Below are 23,134 nucleotides of genomic sequence, written 5' to 3' on the forward strand. Positions count from 1 at the left end.
TCATCTAAGAAAGTCTCCTCAACCATTCTGTGTGAGAAGGTTATTCCAGGGTAGTTGTGCCCTGACTGTGCTGCATCTCAGTCTAACTTCTGCTTTTGAAAATCACTGTATTAGTCTTATTAACGGGGGTAATTCTCTTTCTATTTGAAAACGACCAACTATCCTCTGCAGGTGCCCTGATTTGATTTGCTAGTTTAGATTCTGAAGGTAGTGGTGGGAAAATACTTGGGTCACATTTAGAAAACCTCGTTCTTAGCTGAAGGACATACGGAAATTTCTTGGCTGGGCGCGGTGGCTCATGCCTGTAATACCAGCACTTTGGGAGGCCGAGGTGGGTGGATCATGAGGTCAGGAGATCGAGACCACCCTGGCTAACACAGTGAAACCCCGTCTCTACTAAAAAGTATAAACAATTAGCCTGGCATGCTGGTGGGCGCCTGTAGTCCCAGCTACGGAGGAGGCTGAGGCAGGAGAATGGTGTGAACCTGGGGGGCGGAGCTTGCAGTGAGTGGAGATCACGCCACTGCACTCCTGCCTGGGCGACAAAGCGAGACTCCATTTAAAAAAAAAAAATTTTTTCTTAATAATATCTAACCGTTTTCTCAGTAACCATTATATTTAACTGTGATAGCTTGGAGGGCAGGGATGGACACAGATGACACAATCTTCAAAGTTTAATTTGGTTTTAAGTATTTTTTTGTTTCACTTTGCTTTGTTTTTGGATACAAGGTCTTGCTCTGGTGCCCAAGCTGGAGAGCAGTGGTGCAATCATAACTCATAATTTGGTTGTAACGGTTCTTTAAAAAACATATTTTTGGCTAAGTTTGGTAGCTCACACCTGCAATCTAAACACTGGGAGGTCAAGGTGGGATGATTGCTTGATCCCAGAAGTTCAAGACCAGTCTGGGCAACATAAGTAGGCTCAGTCTCTAGAAAAAGGTTTACAAATTGTCTGGGTGTAGTCCTAGCTACTTGAGAGGCTGAGGTGGAAGCATCACTTGAGCCGAAGAGTTTGAGGCTGCAGTGTCCCATGATTCAGCCACTGCACTGCAGCCTGGGTGACAGTGAGACCTGTATATGTATGTATGTGTGTGTATATATATATATACACACATATATGTATATATATATATAAATGTATGTTAAAAAATTCAAGCACGGGAGCTAAGTGAAAGCCTATGGTGTGGGATGTGGAGAAAGGCGAGTATGGCTTCAGCAACTCAGTGAGACTTGGTTTTCCATCTTGAAGAATTGCCCATCCACACTGAAACCATAGCCTAGCACAAGCCAGTTCTCATACTACACCTGCTGGGATACCACTATGTACCTTTTTAAAAAAAATAAAATATTCCACCTATGAGAAGGAGAGGAGAAAAGGAGGGTTTCACATTCAAAGCCTTCTTTTTTTTCTTTTTTTTTTTTTATGAAACAACAGCCACTTGTCATTTGGGTTGTCCAAAGGTGACTGACAGCACTAATACACTTAAGGAATGAACCTAAGAAAATAGGCCTCTCAGGTGAGGAGGAGGCACAATGGTAACTAAACCCAATCCATTTTCATCTTTGCATGGTGAAGGCATCTCAAAAAGTGGTGTTAGCTGTGTGAACAGTGTTCACTGGACAAGGACAGGGGAAATGCATTTCTAAGACATAGAGCACTCTCTAAACCCTTCAAAAGACATTCAGCTATACATGCGGTTGATGACCTGCCTGCTCTGCAGAGGGATTGCTGGGCAGCAGCCACCAGCTGTAAAAGCTGTAAGCTCTTCCTCTCATAGGGACAGGCCACCCCCACAACCACCCTCCGCCCCAAGCACCATAGACTCCGGTCGTCAGGTGCACCTGTGGGACTGCCTTCCTCTCATCTCATTAGCTCTCCAAGAGTGTCCAGATAACTCTGAAACCTACCCTAGGATGGCGAGTTGTACATTCCCCTCCATTCTCCCAGCACAATGTGACTTCCGAAGAGTGCTGCTCAATCCTCTTATGTCAGCTCATGTGTCAAGGGCCGGTGTCCAGGCAGTTAGATGTCCAGTGACCTAACAGTCTCAGCATGCCCAGGGACTAGCCCCAGAGCCTGGCACCTCTCCCCCACTTAGACTTCACACTGGCCTTTTCTCTTCTGTCACCAATGTCTGGTGATGTTCACCAGAGCTACACCCATGAGCCTGGTAAGTGACAGGTGGGAATACTCCAACTGAGTGCCTGTTACTCCACCCTCTTATCTCCCACACAAATGACATTATAAGCATAATTTTAGATTTGATCTAATTTATACATACTCTTCTTTTCATAACATTTCTGACAACAGCCCTCAGATCCAAATGAATCTGGGTCACAGAACACATGGGCGAGGCTGGTGTAGCAGGTTTCATTTACTTTATTCCAATGTGAAATGAAAATGTGATGGTTTAAAGACAAGAAAAAGTTATTGATCAAGTGTGGGGTTGCTGCACTTGCTAGTTCATGCTCACTTCCTTTGAAACAAGGTATCTGGGCAGACCATACACATAAGTAGCATTGCAAAACCCCAGACAGAAGCCCCAGTCAGACACAGCTCCCTCAGACTCAGAGGGTGGCAACCTCCTCCTCCATGTTGAGCTCTGCCATCAGGAAAGGTAAGGAGCACAGACAGGGGGTGACAGGGAACAGCTCAGGGCCTTAGGGATCCCCAAACTTGCCAGAGCTGGTCTTTGTAGACAGGGCTGTGTGACAAGGATCTGGTAGGGAGCTGGGCTCCACAGAGAGGTGACAACTACTCCTGTATCTAAATTTCCACCGGGATCCATGACCCAGCCCTGCTTTCCACCAGGCCTTTCACTCACCCACCCCCAGTGTGTGTTAGCTAGCTCAGGTCAAAATGGGAGAATAATACATTCAGATTGTAACTTCCAGGTGCTCCCATCTGGCATGCAGGGAATAGGGAGGAAAGTCGGGCCTGTGGTGGTGCCTCTTGATATGTCTGAGGGCAGGCAGGCCAGGATTAGGCACGTGGATGTCTACATGACCACCACTGCTGTCTCCCTCCCCATCACTCAGAGCTAAAACCAGGCCAGGCCTATCATGATTAAAAAAACCACTGCAACTCTCATCCTGTCGCAAAACTAATGTGCACCCAGTGCCAGCCCTACACAGATCTCTGGCTTCCTATTCCAGGGCACAGAAAAGCCTCTTATCTTTTCTATTTAAAATCCAGATTTTAAGCAAGATTGAGCCTGGGGATAGTGGCAGCAAAAGCAGCAGCCAGATGTATACACTCTAGGTGTATACACTCATGGCTTGGGCATGTTCCACAGTTGCTGAAGGATGAGGCCTGGGAGGCACCTGTTTCCCAGCTGCTAACTGATGTCCACACACTCCATTCATGTGTCTTCATTTAGGCCTCTGCATCAAATATTCATTGAGCCATTGCAAACACATCTTTTGGGAGGCATTGCTAATTGCAGCACCAGCCCCCACTTGTTGTAGAGGCAGTCAGGAGGTATCTGGCCAGCTCCTAATCCCCCAGGACAAAGGTGCTGTCCTCTTGCCAATGCTCACATCCAGCAACACCATCTCAGGATGTTTTTTTCAGATGAAAGCAGTGTGAGGTAGCAGGCGTGGCATGACAGGCTCAGGACCATGGGCAGCTGACTGCTGGAGAAGCAGCACAGGGCAGATGCATCTGTGGGTGGTGCCATAACAAGCTAAGGCAGCCACAGCCCCTGCCCCCCACAGCCCTAGCCCAGATAGCATTCAAACATTCCCAGATGGTATTGGGGTACCCGATGCCCATCACTCACCTGCTAACTAGCACTGCCTTCTGTTGGTTACTCAGGAGAGGTGGGGGCGGGTGTAGATCCAGGGTAGGCACTGCCTCACAGCCAGAGTCCTCCTGACTGCAAACCAGTAAGCAAGCCCAGGAGGCTCTGCTCTAGACACTTGGCCTCATCACCTGTGGCTTCACTTTCTGTGTATACTTTCTGTGCACTTTCTGTGTGCACAAATGTAGCAAAAAGAGGTCAACAGCACCTGTTGTCACATGAAAGTCTATGCCCACTTAAGACCTTCTAAAATATTGTTGTCTTAAGCCCTCTTTCTTCTAATAAAATTTTTACAAATACAAGCCTTAAACTACTATAAATGAAATATTAGGGTATTTTAAACCCATAAATAAACAGACAAACATGAAAACAGTCACTGTTTGGTTGCAGAGCACACCCTCAGGAAGCAATGGCCAGATGAGCAGACAGTCCCCAGATCCCCCACCCCATGATGTTCCATCCCACTTTAAAGAGCTTCTGCATTGGCCAGTCTCCACTGCTTTCTGGTGAGATGTCCAAGGTGAAGTGAGTATTGAAGGCTGTACAGCTGATAGAGCTGACTGCCTTGCACACACTGAAAATCACTCCCTGGCTCCAAGGGTCAGCTGTGGTGACACCTCTTGATGGGAGGTAGTGCCAAGCCACAATCAGTGTGCCTGGGATGCCCTGATCTATACACTCCAGCTCTTTGCTGGGATGTCTGCCTGCTTCTCTCAGGGGCTGGGTCATGAACCACCTCTGGCAAGGACCAGCTGGCTGGACAGTCTGGGTACTCTCCCCCAGCATCCTCAGCAGCCCTGCCTATGCTGTCACCTGTGCTGATGATCTCCAAGGTAAGATTAGAGGAAATTTTTTAAGGCAACACTTTCCCCCTAATTTCTCTATCTTAATAAAAGCACTGATAACTTTTAAGTCCTACCAAGCTGAACCTGTAAGACAAATGATCTCCTGCCTTAGAAGGGCCAAGGTTGGGCAATGTGTGCCCAGGTGAGAGCCCATAGATTGTTACCGAAGGGGGAGAGCTGGATGGCCCTGGCCTCTTAGCCTAGTGAAAAGTAGGACCTTCTCCTTCCAGATAATCAAAGTCTCAAAGGCCAGAAAAAGATGCTTGGGTAGTCTGTCAAGAAGCAGAAGGCTAGAAGGCCTTGCAGGGAACCCCAGACAGCCTTCAGGGTGACTGAGAGGGCTGGGCTCCTTCCTGCTTTCCTTGCTTTCACTCTGTCATCAAGAAAACCTGCCTGCAGATTGTAAGTGGGCCTGAGGCTGCCAGTCAGTCACTACGGGCTGTAGGCACTTTGACTGCGGTTCTTTCCTGAAGAAGCCACTTGGGCCAGTTCTTGCAGAGCAGTTCCCTCATTGTATTCAGCTCCTTGTTTCAGTCCTGGGACCATAGAGGGACCAGGGAGGGAGGCAAGGTCTCAGCCTGTGCCCCACAACGTGCTCTGAGAAGTCTCCTTTTTCTTTCGTTCTTCTTCTTTTTTTTTTTTTTTTTTTTTCCAGATGGAGGAGAAATCTCTTTTGTTACCTCCCTATGGACAGCCTCAAACTTCCAAATGAACAGACCCAACATGGAGCCTTCAGGAAAGTGCACAAAATTCTGTCTAGTACCCAGAAGGAAGGGGGTTCCCACTGAGGGCAGGACCAATCTGCATGACCCTGTTCAGGAATGTTCTCCTCATAGTACAGCCTCAAGGTGTAGGCATTCTCTGTATGCATACAGTCCATGGCATCCTCTGCCTGGGGAGCCATCCAGCTGCACACCTGGAATGCAGCAGTGACCTGGGTGAGTGTGTGGTGCTGGACCTCATGACAAGTAGGGGAGAGGGAGATACAGAGACCACTGAGCACAGAACCCTGCCATAGGTTTCTTCTCTGAGACTTCCATCTGCTCTAGGATCTTCTTGCCCTGAGAAACTGCCCTGAGGTCAGATAGAAGCAAATGGCCACCACTCCCAGGGATGCCCCCTGTCACACTGTCAGCTCCCTAGAGGGGACTCAAGCAGTGGGGGCAGATTGTTTGGGCAGAAGCTCTGGAGATTTGGCCGGCTGGTTCATTCCATAAGCTCCTGTAATATGACACAAGTCAGGGGGAGATGCAACAGTGACATTACATTTTATTGTATTGTATTGTATTGTATTGTATTGTATTGTATTGTTTTGCATTGTATTGTATTGTATTATTTTATTTTATTTTACTACTTTTTGAGAAGAAGTCTCATTCTGTCATCTGGACTGGAGTGAATCAACATGATCTCAGCTCACTGCAATCTTCCCCTCCCGGGTTCAAGGAATTCTCCTGCCTCAGCCTCCAAGCAGCTGGGACTACAGCCATGCATCACCACGCCCAGATAATTTTTGCATTTTTGGTAGAGATAGAGTTTCACCATATTGGCCAGACTGGTCTCAAACTCCTGACCTCGTGATCTGCCCGCCTTGGCCTTCCAAAGTGTTGGGATTACAGGCATAAGCCACCATGCCCGGCAGCCCTACCTTTTCTTTCATGGTATGACAAAGAGTTTTGTGAAGTTCGGACTGTGGTACTCGAGCAGCTCCAGTGAGGAATGGCTTAGGAAGCAAGGGCTGGTGGGCTTGGGGTTGAGCAATAGGCTGTAGGCCTACAAGGAGGAAATGGGCACTGAGGAAGTGCCCTAGTTGTCTGTTCACAGACCCAGAAGAAGTGACATCCCAGGAGTCTTTGCGGAGCCAGCAGAGACTTACTGGATCCAGTAAAAGCTCCATGAGGATGCATTGATGGGGCCCTTCTTGTCCTTGTCTGTAATTACAAAGAGGTAAATGAAGTCCACTTGCATCTTGCGGTTTCCAGGAAGTGGATTCCAGCTGTTCATGCTAGGCACTTTTAGGCACTGAAAGCACTTCAGGAATGGTCAAGTAAAAATAAGCTCTTCATCTCACTGAGGACACTCTTCTTTACTCCCTTTGGGAGTTCCACCTTCCAATCATGGCTCTGGAGACACCATGGTCCCTCCTGGGTCCCTGGCAAGATGTACTCAGGTGGCACACAGTCAGTGAGGCTCATCTCCAAGTCATTCTTTCACTTTCTACTGTTTAAGGGACTCGAGGCTTGTGGTCAGCACAAGGCCACCCAAGGCCAGTTGTCTCCACCTAAATTTGACCCTGGTTTGAGTGCCTCTAGGCCAGACCCCTGCAGGTGAGAAAACCTGGTCCTCAGACTCTGGTCTCCATGCACCCCTTCCCTCTTTTCAATCCTGGCCCCAATGTCTCTTCCACCTCTCAGGTCATTGGAGAAGATGTTCGAGAAGAACAAGCAGCTTCAGTCAGCCCTGCTGAAGGCGGCAGATGGGTCCAGGCTCTTAAGCTGCTCTTGGATATGGTTCATGTGGAAGCAGGCCTTGAATAGTGTGTGTAGCTCTTTCAGGGAGAGGGATGTAGGATGTTACCAGGGACCTGTACCCTAAAACATCGCATATAGAACAGAAAATAGTTTGCAAGATGCTTTCATGGGTGATTTTAATTTTCAACTTTAGGTTTCCATTTTCAAATTCCATAACGAACACAGAGGTTTATAATTTCAACACACACACACTCACACAAACAAACATGGGCAGAGATCCTTTCTTATGAAGAATTTTCTGCCAAATGCCTCTGAAGCACACAGTGGTCTTGAGGAGCCGACAAGTCTAACTGCTTTTTTTGCACTAATGTCTTGGGTAGATGGAGCACTTACAGCTGCCTTTTTGGGCAGCCCTCATGCAGGGGTGTGCTGAAGACTCCCCAGGGCCTCCAACTTCAGGACCATCTTCCAGTGTGTGTTTCATTGAATGTTAATGGTGGCTGTTTTGGGAAAGAGGAAAGGTTCTGTGATCAACTATGGGCACCATTGAGCTACAAATCTTTTCCATAATTGCTCTTAGCAAGCAGGTAGACCCTGGGAACATGGGTGGCTTTTTCCCAGGGAACATGAGTACATGAGAGATTTTGCTTTACAACCAGGTGAATCTCACCACAGCAGTTGGTGCTGCACAGGGCAGATTTCCCCACTCAAATACTGTGAATCTTTTTAAGTTTTTTTTTTTTTTCCAAGACATCATTTAGCTTTATAGAGTTTGATTGGCTGGCTTTGTACTGCCTGATATTTTAGAATCAAAACTCTGTTCTTTAACTTGTGGGCTGTGAAGTTATAAAGTGTTGGTGTGACAGGCTAGAGAAGGAAGCCTGTGGTTCAATCCTACATGCACATTCTTATCTGTGACACAAAGATCTCCGAGGAGTAGGGAAGTGCTGCCTGGCCCTACTTTTGGGGTCCCTCCCCAAGACAGTCAACTCAACTTCCAAATCAGCCTTCCCTCATACAAAGCCCTGAGTCCCCTGCAGCTCCTCACTGTTTTGCAGCCCAGGGAAGTTGTTTGGCATGTTGCTGTCCAGGTGCAGTGAGACGCAGGCACAGTAACACATTTCTTCATGGACCATCAGCACCGGCTAAATCTCCTGCAACATCTCCTTAAGGGACACCTGCAGGGAGAAGGCCCCAACAACTCTGATGAGAAACCGCATGGCTGGAAGCAAGGACTTACCGTTTCCCCAGCCCAGAGCCCTGAAAATAATGCCAAGAATTCTCAATTTTCCACTTTTTGAATATTTAATACTTTTTAGAATCCCAGGCCCCCTCTATATTTGTCATGCCTACCTACACCTGTCTGTGTGTGTAGAACAGAGCCTGGTCACACTGACTATCCCTACAGACCAAGAAAAATCCCTATACAGAGTAGAGGGAGATGGAAGAACTAAGGGAAACAAAATGGCAACTTTGCCTCATCCCTTGCCCAGTGCTAAGGTCCCCAGGGCAAACAGCTTTTGCCTTCAACTTCAAGTTAACAGCATACAAAATATATTCATTTTTACTTCCCCCACTCTCTTACTAATGTTACAAATTATATCTCTATATATTGTGTGTATTTTCACAGAGATTTAAGAATTTTATGCAGAATTATTACAATAGCAAATTTTATATCTTTGTATGTATTTATATTTAACAGAGAGCTTTATATTTTCATATGGTTTTATGATGCTGTCCAGCATCATTTAATGTTTCAGCAGAATTGACTCTCATTTGCATTTTTTTCTAGGGTTATTCTAGTTGCAAGCAACCTTAGATTTTTTATTTTAAAGTTACAAAGGCTTTATTTTTCTAATTTTTGAAGTACAGTTTTTTCCAGATCAATTATTCTTGGTTGTTAGTATTTTTTGTTTCATCAATGCAATGTATAAGTTTCTCAGCATCCCCTCTTTTTCTCCCAAATAACATTTATGTCATTTTCTTCCTATGTTCTTTTTATAAGACTCTTTCTCTAAATATATTGGTCTACTTGATGATGTCCAGTAAGTCTCATATTCCACACTTACTTTTTCTATTTTTTTTCAAAAATTGATTTCCAGGCCTAAATATTGGTGAATAATATATGTTTAATTTTCTGATTCATTTTCTGCTCCATTGTTTGCTGTTGTCTCTGTAGTGAATTTGTAAATGCCAGTTATTGGATCCCTCAATGCCACAATTTCTTTTGAGTTTTTAGAAAAAGGTTTAATCTCTTTATTGATATCACATTTTATTCATTTATTATTTTTAAATGTTATTCAATTGTTTATTTTTGTTTTATCTTTGTTCACTCAGAGCTTTTAATTATTTTCAATTCATTATCAGGTATGCAAAAATCTTTATTTCTTAAGATTCAACTTCTGGATATTTATTCTGTTTCTTCCAGTGAAGTGTATTTTACACCTTCTCCATATGCCTTGTAATTTTTTATAAGATCTGGAAAATTATACAACATCCATCAAATCTAGCATTTAAAGCCTGGCATGACAGGGCACGGTAGCTCATGCCTGTAATCCCAGCACTTTGGGAGGCCAAGATGGGCAGATTACTGGAGGCCAGGAGTTTGAGACCAGCCTGGCTAACATAGCAAAACCTGTCTCTACTGAAAATACAAAAAAATTAGCTGGCCATTGTGGTGTGCACCTCTCGTCCCAGCCACTCAGGAGACTGAGAAAAGAGAATCGCTTGAACATGGGAGACAGAGGTTGCAGTGAGCTGAGATTGCCTCACTGCACTCCAGCCTGGGGGACAAAGCAAAACTATTTCTCAAAAAAAAAAAAAAAAAAGCTGGCTTAGTAAAGGGTGATATTGACAGAAATCAAACAGGGTATGCATCTGCTTCACAGATGCATTCTCAGATATGTCTTCTCTGGATCTGTGTGTATTTCTCAGTTAAAGAGAAATTTTTCCATTGTTTTTAGATTGATTACCTATTTTATTCCCCAGCTGACTGTCTCTGGTATTGCAGTTTCTCTAGTGCTGCAATTTTCTTTCTTCTCATCAGACACAACTCTCATCTGTATGACTCCATCATGTCCTTCAGCATTCCATGTCAGGAAATAATCTATTCATTAGGCAACTTCTCAAAAGGACAAACATTTCAACACATACACTACAGCTTTAATTCTGTCCTGAGGAAGATGCTGGGAGTTAGGCTTTTTATGGTGAGCCCAGTTACTATTGTGGGGAAGGAAAAAAAAATCTCTGGTGGATAGTCTGTAGCAAATTTCCTGCAGTGTGGAAAGAGAGGAAGCAATAGCCATGTACAAAGCAAGGTGAAAATAAATGAGCACGTAACACATGGGAGAGGTCCAAAGGTCATAGAGAAAGCCAGAGTTTAAATATGGTTTGGTCACCTCTGTTACAATGGAAATTGTTTTAAAAAAGTCTAATTTTATTTTTCTTGCTGTCACAGATAAACATGTTCCTGTCGCATGCTTACTACGCTCTTCAATCTTCTATGGCTTCTTTTCTCCCTCCCAGAATCTTCCAGTGCATTCTCACTGAAAACCAAAGTCCTCTCAGAATCTGTAAGAACCTACATGATCTGACTAGTTTTCATTAGTTTTGTTAATCTGGGGAAATCTGTGCGCATTTCTGGAGACCTCTACTTTATGCAATTTTTTAATAAATATGTGGTGTCTCAAGTCAAAAGTATGTGAAGGGAGTAGTGGAGGCATTGGGATTTGGTTTAGAAATTCCAAGAACAGTAGTGCAAAGTACATGTGAGCAAGGCACTCGGAGACGTCGCGGCAAGCTGTCATTGCTTCTGAACTTCCTACTCACCGGTACACCAGGGGTTGGAAGAACCACACTAGGCAAAGAATTTGCATCAGTGTCAGGACTGAAATACATTGATGTGGGTGATATATCTTGAGAAGAGCAATTGTATGATGTCTATGATGAAGAGTATGACTGTCCCATTTTAGATGAAGACAGAGTAGTTGATGAGTTAGATAACCAAATGAGAGAAGGTGGAGTTATTTTTGATTACCACCGTTTTGATTTCTTCCTTAAACTCTGGATTCACATAATTTTTGTGCTGAGGACAGATACCAATGTATTGTACGAAAGACTTGAAACAAGGGGTTATAATGAGAAGACTCTAACAGACAATACTCAGTGTGAGATTATTCAAGTTCTTTATAAAGAAGCCATAACATCCCACAAGGAAGAAATCGTGCATCAGTTGCCCAGCAATATACGGGAAGAGCTAGAAAAAAATGTAGATCAGATTGGCTGGGTGCAGTGGTTCACGCCTGTAATCCTGACAGTTTGGGAGGCCAAGGTGGGTGGATCACGAGGTCAAGAGATCAAGACTATCCTGGCTAACACAATGTAACCCCATCTCTATTAAAAATACAAAAAAAAAAAAAAATTAGCCGGGGCATGTTGGTGTGTGCCTGTAGTCTTATCTTCTTAGGAGGCTGAGGCAGGAGAATGGCATGAACCTGGGATAGGCAGCTTGCAGCGAGCTGAGATAGCACCACTGCACTACAGCCTGGGCGACAGAGGGAGACTCCGACTCAAAATAAACAAAAATAAATAAATAAATATATACATACATACATAAATACATAAATAAATAAGAAAATAATATAGATCAGATCTAGAAATGGATTGAACAGTGGATCAAATATCATAACTCTTGACTTATAGGACCAGCTACCTTACAATCATTCTTGTTGATATTACTCTTCTGACATCATAGAAATTGTTCAAGTATCAGTAACACTTTATTAAAATCATGTTGCAGGACTAGCAGGTGGATAGTATAGAGGTTTATGCCTGTGTATCTTTTTCTCCATGAGAAACCTAAACATCTGAAATATAATGAATATAGTATAATTAAGGATTGAGACAAAAACTGTAATTTTAAAACAAATTGCTAAGGAATAAATAAATCTGACAAAATGGGTGGATATGTTTTAAGTTTATTACAGAAAAAAATGTAGATGATCTCTTAAAATAAACTAAAGACTAAAGAGAAAGCATCAAAGTATTCCTTTTTACTTTCTAGAAATTAGAAAATAAGGGAAGTGTTGTACTCTATAGAAAATTTAAAAGGTACAAAAGAGCATGTTGAAAAGTTAGGTTTCCCTTCCAGAACACAATATCCACAGGCAATCCAGGATCCTTCACTTTAGGAAATAATGTTACTGGTTTCCAGTATATCTTTTAAGAGGTTTTATGCCTGCACAGTGTATATATATGGGTGTACAATTTTTATAGAACATAATAGTATATTGCACACACTATTCTGTACCTCTCTTTTTTTACTTAATATATTTGGAGTTTATATCATATCAGTACAGAACTGCCCCCCCCCTTTTTTTTAGCTGAGATATACATATCATACAATCCAATTTACAATTTTGAAGTGTATAATCAGAACTGGATATAGTGGCTTATGCTTGTAATCCCAGCAGCTGGGGTGGCTGAGGTGGAGAATTGCTTGAGGCAGGAGTTCAAGAACAGCCTAGGAAACATAGTGAGACCTTAGACTATAAAACAAACATAAATGAATTATACATTCCATTGGTTTTTAGCTTATTAACAAGGTTATGACTGTCACCACTGTGGGGGAAGCAGTGATGATAAAGGAAAATCCTATACCCTTTAGCAGTCACTCTCTATTCTTTCCTCCTCATCACTTTGCAGTTACTAGTCTGCTTTCTGTCTCTATGGATTTGCATATTCTGGATATTTCATATAAATGGGATTACACAATAAAAAAAGAAATTCCAGGAGTACCACAGAGAGAGATGGCACATGTTTCCTGCTTTATGATTTCTCATCTTATGAAGGTTTAAAACATAATTCTACAAAAAAATTTGATGGAAAATCTTTATGTGCAAAAGTATCTTGTTAAATATAAAAAATTATTTTATGGAGAATTCTTTTTCCTTATCAGGACCTAATCTTAAAAATTTAAATGCTATATGCCAAGAGTATCTACTATAGGGTGGCTTATTGTATGTACTCATTTTATGGATTCCTTACAAAAACTTTTCCCATAGGGGAAATTAAAACATTGCTCTACATACATTGAATTTCCAATTATTACCTTATTTCTCACTTATTATTTTGTGATTCTGTCTTCTTTAACATGAAGATTATCATGACTGTGTTTTCACTTTCTGAATGTCATATGTCTGTAATTTGCCTGCAATCTTGGTTTCAGAAGTTCTACAATAGCATGCTCAAGGCCTGGCATGGTGGCTCACACATGTAATCCCAGCACTTTGGGAGGCAGAGGTGGGCAGATAATGAGGCCAGGAATTTGAGACCAGCCTGGCCAACATAGTGAAACCTCAATTCTACTAAAAGTACCAAAATTAGCCCGGTGTAGTGGCATGCACCTATAATCATAGTTACTCGGGAGGCTGAGGAAAGAGAATCACTTGAAACTGGGAGGCGGAGTTGGCAGTGAGCCAAGATCCTTCCACTGCACACCAGCCTGGGCAGCAGAGTGAGACTCTGCCTCAAAAAATAAATACATAAATAAAATAATACAACATCCTCAAATGTATATGTTGCATATAAATTATAAAATTTATTAAAATATTTGTCTTGTATATTTCATCGACTTTAGGCACAATCTTATTATTAGCATTTTCTACCAGTTTCCTCAACTTTTACCTGAATAATAGCACAACTTATTCCCAATTTTATTTTATATATCAATTTATTATACTGTATGTAAAATATATATACTTATTGTATTTAGAAATGTAAGACTTTTCTTCTAAAGGCTAAATTACAGCCTTACTATTTTGTAAGAAAAGCAGCAATGGGCCGGGCATGGTGGCTTATACCTATAATCCAAGCACTTTGGGAGGCCAAGCCAGGTGGATCACCTGAGGTCAGAAGTTTGAGACAAGCAGCCTGAACAACATGGAGAAACTCCATCTCTACTAAAAATACAAAATTAGCTGAGCATGGTGGCACATGTCTGTAGTTCCAGCTGCTCAGGTGGCTGAGGCAGGAGAATAGCTTGAACCTGGGAGGCGGAGGTTGTGGTAAACCAAGATCATTGCCCTCCAGCCTGGGAAACAAGAGTAAAACTCCGTCTGAAAAAAAAAAAAGAAAAAGGGAAACAAAGCAGCAATATATCAAAGTATCAGTAGCATAATTTAAAAGTTTCTCTAGTATTACTTAAAAGTTTATTTTTTAAAACTTTCTCATCAAAGTTCTTTATGAATAATTATAATGTGTTTTCTTTGAAATGTTATTGCCCTAACTGTATCAAACATTTCAAAATTCATGTTTTTCATGGATGCACAGTTAGAGTTGAAAATTGTAGTTATCTAGAATTTTATCTCGTTTATTGAGGATTTTATGGGTTAAAGTTGCTCTTCATTAAGTTTTGTATTTTATATTTCTGTATTTTTCAGAGAAGGCTGTTTCACATAAGTTGTGTTTCTAGTTTCTACCTATTTATTACAGTTTTGATTTGCAGTATTCAAATCAGAATTTGGGGGGTTAATGTTAATTTTAACTTTGTTTGCAATTTTGTATCTGTTTGTTTCATTTTTTAGGGCAGGCCACCTTAAATCAGTTTCCTGTTTTTAGTTTTAATATATATATTATAATTTTGTTTGACAATTGTCAGCTCTGTACATCTTAATACAGTGTGAGGCAAAAGTCAGCTATGAATCAGCCCTACTTCCTTTGTCAATATAATTATCTAAATTTTTTTTGCTTGTATAAACATTACCCCTATTTTGTTTATGATTTGTATATTTTTCTTCTTGGCTGGTGGCCAATAATTGATTCTATCTAGGTGAGTATTCATGGAAATTGTCTTAATTTCAACATGTTTATCTTATAATATCTTAGTGTGAAAGAAACTTTTTTGTAGTTTGAAGGTAACTTTTTAGAAAGTTTGTAACTCTATTTCTGTTAGCTGTCTTATTTATTTTTAAGACAGACTCTTGCTCTGTCACTGAAAGTGCAGTGGCACAGTCTCAGCTCACTGCAACCTCTACTTCCCAGTTTAAAGCAATTCTTCTGCTTCAGCCTCCTGAATAGCCGGGAATAAAGGCATGCACCACTATGCCTGGCTAAGTTTTGTATTTTTAGCAGAAATGGGGCCAGGTTGGTCTTGAATTCTTAATCTCAAGTGATCTGAACACCTTGGCCTCCTAGAGTGTTGGGATTACAGGCCTGAGCCACCTGCCCTCAGCTGTCACTGTTAATTTTAATTGTAGCAAAAATACATAACATAAAATTGAAAATCTTATTTTTTCTTATACAGTTTAGCCATGTTAAGTGTATTTACATTGCTATGCAACATATCCGTAAAACTTTTTTCTTTTGCAAAACTAAAACTCAATATAAACTAATAATACCCATGTTTTTTTACCACCTGACTCCTGATGAAAACCATTCCATTTTCTATTCCTTTTAAAGGCTGAGTAGTTTTCCATTACTTTTATATCACAGATTGTGTTTATTCATTTATTCGATGAGGAAAGTTTGTTTTGCTTTCAAATATTGGCCTTTGTGAATAATGCTTCAATGAGTACCGATGTGCCAATAGATATATTGGAATGGTATAGATGTTCCAATTACCGTTTGCCCATATGTGCAAGGTTTTCATCTGTGCTACATTGTGTTTTATTGGAAACCTTGTCTGTTTTTATGCCAGAACCAAACTGTTTTTATTACTGTAGCTTTGTAATGTGCTTTGAAATCAGAAAAGGTGACATCAGTAACATTATTTCTTTTTTTAAACATTTTTGGGCCCTTTTTTGTCCCTTGAGATTTCATATAATTTGTTGGTTAGTTTTTCTATTTCTTAAAAAAAAAAAAGTTAATTTAAAGGGATTGCATTGAATCTGTAGTTCACTAGGAACTAAGAACATTTTTACAATATTAAGCCTTACAACCCTTGAACACAAGCATGCTCACAAGTGAGTAGTTTAATTTCCATATGGGATAATATTTTTGTTTTCTTCTGTTATTGATTTCTAGTTTTATTCCATTTTGATCAGAAATAATAGTCTTTAAGATTTCTATTCTTAAGAAATTGTTAAGTCTTGTATTGTGGCCTAATAGGTGGTGTATCTAGGAGAATGTTTTATGAACTATTGAGAAAATTATGTTCTTCTGTTGTTGTGTGTTCTGTATATTCTCATTAGATCTAATTTTTCTCTAGTGTTTTCAAAATTTCTGTTTCCTTATTAATATTTAGGCTGGCTTTACTATTTATTATTAAAAGTTTGAATTAAACTATTCTATTATTTTTTTTCTGTCTATTGTAATAATTATTTCAATGTTTGCTTTGTGCATTTGGAAACACTGGTGTGAAAAATGTATGTATACATATATACACACACACATATATAATAACATTTCATAAGTTCTAAGTGAATGAGACCTTTTATTATTATTTAATGGCCTTCTTTGTCTCCTGTGACAGTTTAGACTAAAAGTTTATTTTTATTTTTGAGAAGGAGTCTCACTCTCGCCCAGGCTGGAGTGCAGTGGCACGATCTCAGCTCACGGCAAGCTCCGCCTATTGGGTTCATGCCATTCTCCTGCCTCGCCTCTCAAGTAGCTGTGACTACAGGTGCCCGCCACCACTCCTAGCTACATTTTTGTATTTTTAGTAGAGATGAGGTTTCACCGTGTTAGCCACGATGGTTTCCATCTCCTGACCTCATGATCTGCCCACCTGGGCCTTTCAAAGTGTTGGGATTACATGGGGATTTCATAAAACCTTTTTTTTTTTTTTTGAGTTGGAGTCTGATACTGTTTGTTGCTCAGGTTGGAGTGCAATGGTGCAATCTCAGCTCACAGCAACCTCTGATTCCTGAGTTCAAATGATTCTCCTGCCTTAGCCTCCCCAGTGGCTGGGATTACAGGGGACCACCACTATCCCTGGCTAATTTTTTGTATTTTTCGTAGAGATGGGGTGTTTCACCATGTTGACCAGGCTGGTGTCAATCTCCTGACTTCGTGATTCACCCATCTCAGCCTACTAAATTGCTGTGATTACAGGCATAAGCCACCATGCCTGGCCAGTAACAAATTAATTTTAATTGCATGCAAACATTCTTTCTCTTTCCATCTGCCTCAACTTAATATTACTGATGTCATTAATATATTTTTATATTATATAACATTAACAAATGTTTTTGCATATTTTTAGGCTTCTGTTTTTTAATTATATTACATAATTACATATGTTTTATGAACCATCATTTGAATTCATCACAATTTTGTTTTTGTGCCTGCATATTTCTTTTCCAGAGAGTTATGGATTTTCATCTAATTTTGTGATGCTATTTATCATCACTTTATTTTTATAATGACAAAATCTCTCTTTAGCATTTCTTGTAGTGCAGTCCTAGTGGTGATATGCTATTGCAGTATGTGGTCATCATGAAAAGACTTTACTTTTTCTTCATTTTGATAAATAGTATATCTGGATATAGTATTATTGCTTAAAATTTTTTCTTCTTTCAGCACATTGACAATATTACCCATGTCCCTTCTGACCAGCAAGATTCCTGCAGCTAGATTCACTGATTATCTCATAGAAGCATCCATATAAATGACACATAGTTTTTCCTTTTTGGCTTTAAAGATTATCTGCTACTCTGCGACTTTCAAAACTTTGCTTATAATTTTTCTCATTAGGAATCTTTTTGTGTTTATCCTAGTCAAAATTTGTTGAACATTTTAATTTTTATCTTTTTTACTTAGGCTTGATAATTTCTCAGGCATTTTTTTCTTTTTATATTCTTCAACTCCATAATTTGCTCTTTAATTTTTTCTTATTAAATTCTCATTTTCCTGATTTTATTTCATTGTCTGTGATCATATTTTGGTCACTGAGCACCATTTAGATAATTCTTTTAAAATTTTTTAGGTAATTTATACCTATTTCTTTAGGGTAGATTTCTGGGTATTTATCTTGTTTTTTTTTAATTATTATTTTGTTGTATTACCCTAATACTTTGCACATGTTGTAATTTTTGGCTGATTATATTATATTATATTATATATGTCCATTAAACTCGTCCATTTAAAATAATCACTGGTCACAGGTTTTACATAGAGGCTTTGTTCTGAAAGAGTCTGACACAAACTGGTTGGCTTAGAAATTCTGAAGTTCTCTCAAACCTTTTCTCAAGAGTCATTTTCTTTCATTACACTTGTTCTCAGCCAAACCAATCTGTCATTCAAAGTACACCACCATGTCTTTGAGCATTCTGAAGCCAGGAGTTGGGAGTCCACTCCTAGATGCACCATGTTGTACTGGGAAGGAGAAAGAACCGTCGTGTGTAAATGTAACAAACTTTCCTTTTTTTGGGGAAGGATGTGGTTTCACTCTCGTTGCCCAGGCTGTAGTGCAATGGCATGATCTCGGCTCATGGCAACCTCTGCCTCCTAGTTTCAAGTGATTCTCTTGCCTTAGCCTCCCTAGTAGCTTGGATTACAGGCATGTGCCTCTGTGCCTAACTAATTTTGCATTTTTAGTAGAAATGGGGTATCTCCATGTAGTTCAGACTGCGCTTGAACTCCTGACCTCAAGTCCTCTGCCTGACTTGACGCCCCACAATGCTGGGATGACAGGCATAAGCCACTGCACCTGGCCACAAACATTCATTCTCATGAATGTGGAGGACATGCATGTCCTTGACAAAAAAAGTGTTAGACTTTTTAAAAAATTTGATATGGGTTTGGGGGTAATCTAACCACTACTAGCTCCAAGAAATCCTCATGTAATTTTGTCAACTGTGAAGCAACAGCATCCATCAGCATTAATAGCCTGTATGCAGTGCATTTTCCCACTGAGTTCCCCAAAAACGTCCTCAGTGTAGAGATGAGAAAACACAAGCTACACAATTTCAAATGGCTGCTGAACAGCACATGGGTCAGACCTAAGAACCTTCCAGAGAGGGCTGCATGAAATTTCCTCTAAATTACCTGAAACACAGAAGCTTCTGACATTGAGTGCAAGAACCTGGAGAAGCCATATTTCCTCTCCATTTTGGAGACAGTGAACAGGGCAAGACATCTTAGAAAGAATTAAATCAACATTTTTTTCTTCCTATTTTTTTTTTTTGAGACAGAGTCTCATACTGTCACCAAGGCTGGAGTGCAGTGGCAGGATCTTGGCTTACTGTAACCTCAGCCTCCTGGGTTCATGCAATTTTTCTCCCTCAGCTTCCTGAGTAGCTGGGACTGCAGGAGCCGGCCACCGCTCCTGGGTAAATTTGTTGTATTTTTATTAGAGATGGGGTTTCACCATGTTAGGAAGGATGGTCTTGATCTCCTGACCTCGTTATTCACCTGCTTCAGCCTCCCAAAGTGCTGGGATTACAGGTGTGAGCCACTGTGCCTTGCCCTTCTTTTTTTTTAATATTAAAGAAAGTCTTAAGAAAGAGACACAACATTTTTAGACCTGGTAAGAAGATAAATGCTGGGAGACTCCAGGATTAATGGCAGAGTCAAAGATCTGAGGAGATAAATAGAGGTACAGAAAATCCATATCTATATTTAAAGTAACAACTAGCAAGTGACTTAAACATATCAGTTGGAAAAATGGAAATAAAAGGAACAATGTGTTTTTCTTGGCCCCGCAGACATAAGATTGTCAGAAAATTTTTTAAAAAAAAGTTTATATCCAGGGGAGGCTGGGTTCAGAGAAGCAGCTTTATTCAGGGACTCTTGTTGACAATGCACTTGCCACAGACCTTGTGGAAAGTCATCTGGCTGTAGCTTTCAAAGTTTTACACATGTACATCCTTTTACCCAGTAATCACTTTCCTGGCAATCTACCATTAATACACATCATGTTCTTAATTGTGTCCCTTCTCCCACATTTATATGTTGATATTCTAATATTTATATGTTGACATTCTAAGGCATATATAATGTAATTAGCCTCAAATTGCGAGTAAGTGTGTGTTTGGACATATCATTTTTAAAGAGGTAACTATGATTAAGTAAGTTCAGTAAAGTGGACCCTGATCTAACATGACTGGAGTCTTTTTAAAAAGAATAAAGACACGGAGGCTCAAGAGAAGACCCTGTGAAAACAGAAATAGAATGTGTTCAATTAATCTCAAATAGAAAGAGGCATTAGAGAAACCACTTCAGCCAATAGATTGTTGTTCAATTTCTAGCCTCCAGAATTATGAGAAACTCAGTTTCCATTAAGACCTTCAGTATATGTTACTGGATTGTGGCATTACAGCTAAAATGGAAATAGAATGTTATCATGGCAGGCTCCACCAGTATTGAAAGGCTAAGCCTCTCTGGCAAATGACTTTCTTTTATAGAACATTACAAAGACATGTGAGGTCACAGCTTGTACCCTGGTGGGTTACAGGGATGAGTTCTCTGAGGTGACATATTGCAGGCAAATGCCGGAAACAACATAACCTTTTTTTCATGTAACCTCTTCCCTATTTTTATGTAAAAACCTCCCTAGTAATAGTGGTGGCTTTTAAGTCTCAGAGAAAGTCTGGCAATACAGTGAAGCTGCCTGCTACAGAAGATACAGAAGATACAGGAGATATCTGGGGTAAATACAGAAGATACCTGGGGTAAATACAATACAAACTCTAGCAACATGAACAAATACAACCTAGTGTAAAGTAAAAACAACACAAAGGCCTCCTCTGGTATTTCTACAAGTATGTGAACAGGGAATTTACACCTAACCAAGTTGCCATTGGGACTAACGAAGGCTAGAGCTTCTGGCAGCAGAACTTTGGGTCACTCTGAGAAAAAAGCTTTAAGACAGAGTCCAGAGAGAGTCCACATTTGGGTCTGGGTTTTGGACGCATCATGGCCTTGTGAGACCCCTGTCTGTAGAGACTCCCATGTGCCTGCTTTCACCATAGCTCACTGTGGGACATGCTTGGTGGTATGGAAAACCTGCCCCTTATCCAAGGAGATGGGGACTTGAACTTATCAAACAGCTGCTCATTGATTTTAATACAGCTCTGTAAAGAGAATGTCCAGCAGCCAAGCCAACTCCTCCCCCAAAAAATGTTAATGGTCTCCCTTGTATTTACTACAAGGTGATATTCCCATTAGAAATTCTGCTCCTGGCTGGGCATGGTGATTCACACCTGTAATTCCAGCAGTTTGGGAGGCCGAGGAGGGTGGATCACGGGGTCAGGAGATCGAGATCATCCTGGCTAACAAGGCGAAACCCCATCTCTACTAAAAATACAAAAAAAAAAAAAATAGCTGGATGTGGTTGCAAAAGCCTGTACTCCCAGCTACTCGGGAGACTGAGGCAGGAGAATGGTGTGAATCCAGTCGGCGGAGCTTGCAGTGACCGGAGATTGAGCCACTGACCTCCAGCCTGGGTGACAGCGCGAGATTCTGTCTGAAAAAAAAAAAAATTTCCGCTCCCCATATCTGGCACACAGGAGCATCTGCATAGACCTACAGCCTATGAGGAAACCATAGGACAGATTAAGGCCTTGGGATTCACATATGAGTAGACACAGTTGGTCCCCAACACTCAACTTTTTATTCAACCAGCCATGACATGGGTGTGAACATGACAGACTCACCAGAGTTCCAATACCTGACAACCTACACCTGTCAGGAAAAGCGCCCACCTTTCCTGTTCCTCCTGCAACACATAGTTATGGTGGGCCAGATGGGGCTTCCCAGATTAGAAGACAAGAGGGGCCTGGAATGGACAGGCCTGCCCTGGGCTACAGTGCATTATCTGTGGGTGCCTTTTGCCAAATGGACACAGGTATCAAGGATGTGGGCTCAGCCAATGTCTGTATTATTCAAAAAGGCTCTCACTTTGGACCCTTCTAAAGCAACAGTTTAGGAATGTCACCATACAATAAGAACATAATGTTCTCTTAAGCATCTCCCATGAAATGAGCTAGGTACAGTACTGTCTCTAGAACATGTCTCTAGAATATGTCTAGTTTTCAAACTTGTAAATCCTGTCAGGTTCTGTCACAAGAGGAGTGTGTTAATTCTTCAAGTTTCCATCATCTTCTGAGCCCTTTTCTTCTATAAATGTATGCAAAGTCCCCGTGCAGCTGCTGATTACTCACCTTCCTCTCGCATGTCAATTCTTCACCTGTACACAATTATGCAAACCCAAGCCCCTTATTGCGTGAAAACATTGAATGCAGCCAGGGCCCCAGGTTTGAGGGAACAGAGCTGGATTAGAACATTCTTTTTCTTCTCATTTCTGTGACTATAAAAAAATCACTGTGTTTCAGGTCTCCAAAGTCCTGAAATATATGCACAATGTGGATTATGCTAGCATCAACTTCCAAGCAATTTATTTGAATATATATGAGATAGAGTGAATAAAATTCAGTTAGGTGCAGTGACTCATGCCTGTAATCCCAGCACATTAGAAGGCCAAGGCAGGTGGATCAAATTAAGGCCAAGAGTTCGAGACCAGCTTTGACCAACATGGCAAAAAATCAGGAGGCTGCAGTCAGTGAGTCACTTGAACCAGGCAGGCAGAGGCTGCAGTAAACTGAGATTGTGCCTCGGCACTCCAGCCTTGGTGACAGACCGAGATCCTGTCTCAAAATAATAACAATAATAAAAATGATAAAAAGATATGATAGGCGTGGTGGTGCATGCCAGTATTCCCAGATACTCAGGAGTCTGAGACAAAGAGAAGATCACTTGAGGCCTGAAAGGTTGAGGCTGTAGTCAGTCATGACCCACTCTAAACTGGGCAATCCTTTGAGAAAGAAAGAAAAGAAAGAAGGAAAGATGAAAGAAAGAAAGAAAGAAAGAGAGAGAGAGAAAGAGAGAAAGAAAGAAAGAATAAAGTGTGGACAGATCACGAGGTCAGGAGATCAAGATCATCCTGGCCAACATGGTGAAACCCTGTCTCTAATGAAAATCCAAAATTAGCCAGGCTTGGTGGCATGTGTCTGTAATTTCAGCTACTCGGGGGGCTGAAGTGGGAGAATCGCTTGAACCAGGGAGCCAAAGATTGCAGTGA

The sequence above is a fragment of the Pongo abelii genome, chromosome Y (genome assembly GCF_028885655.2).
Source record: "Pongo abelii isolate AG06213 chromosome Y, NHGRI_mPonAbe1-v2.0_pri, whole genome shotgun sequence".
Classification (NCBI taxonomy): domain Eukaryota; kingdom Metazoa; phylum Chordata; class Mammalia; order Primates; family Hominidae; genus Pongo; species Pongo abelii.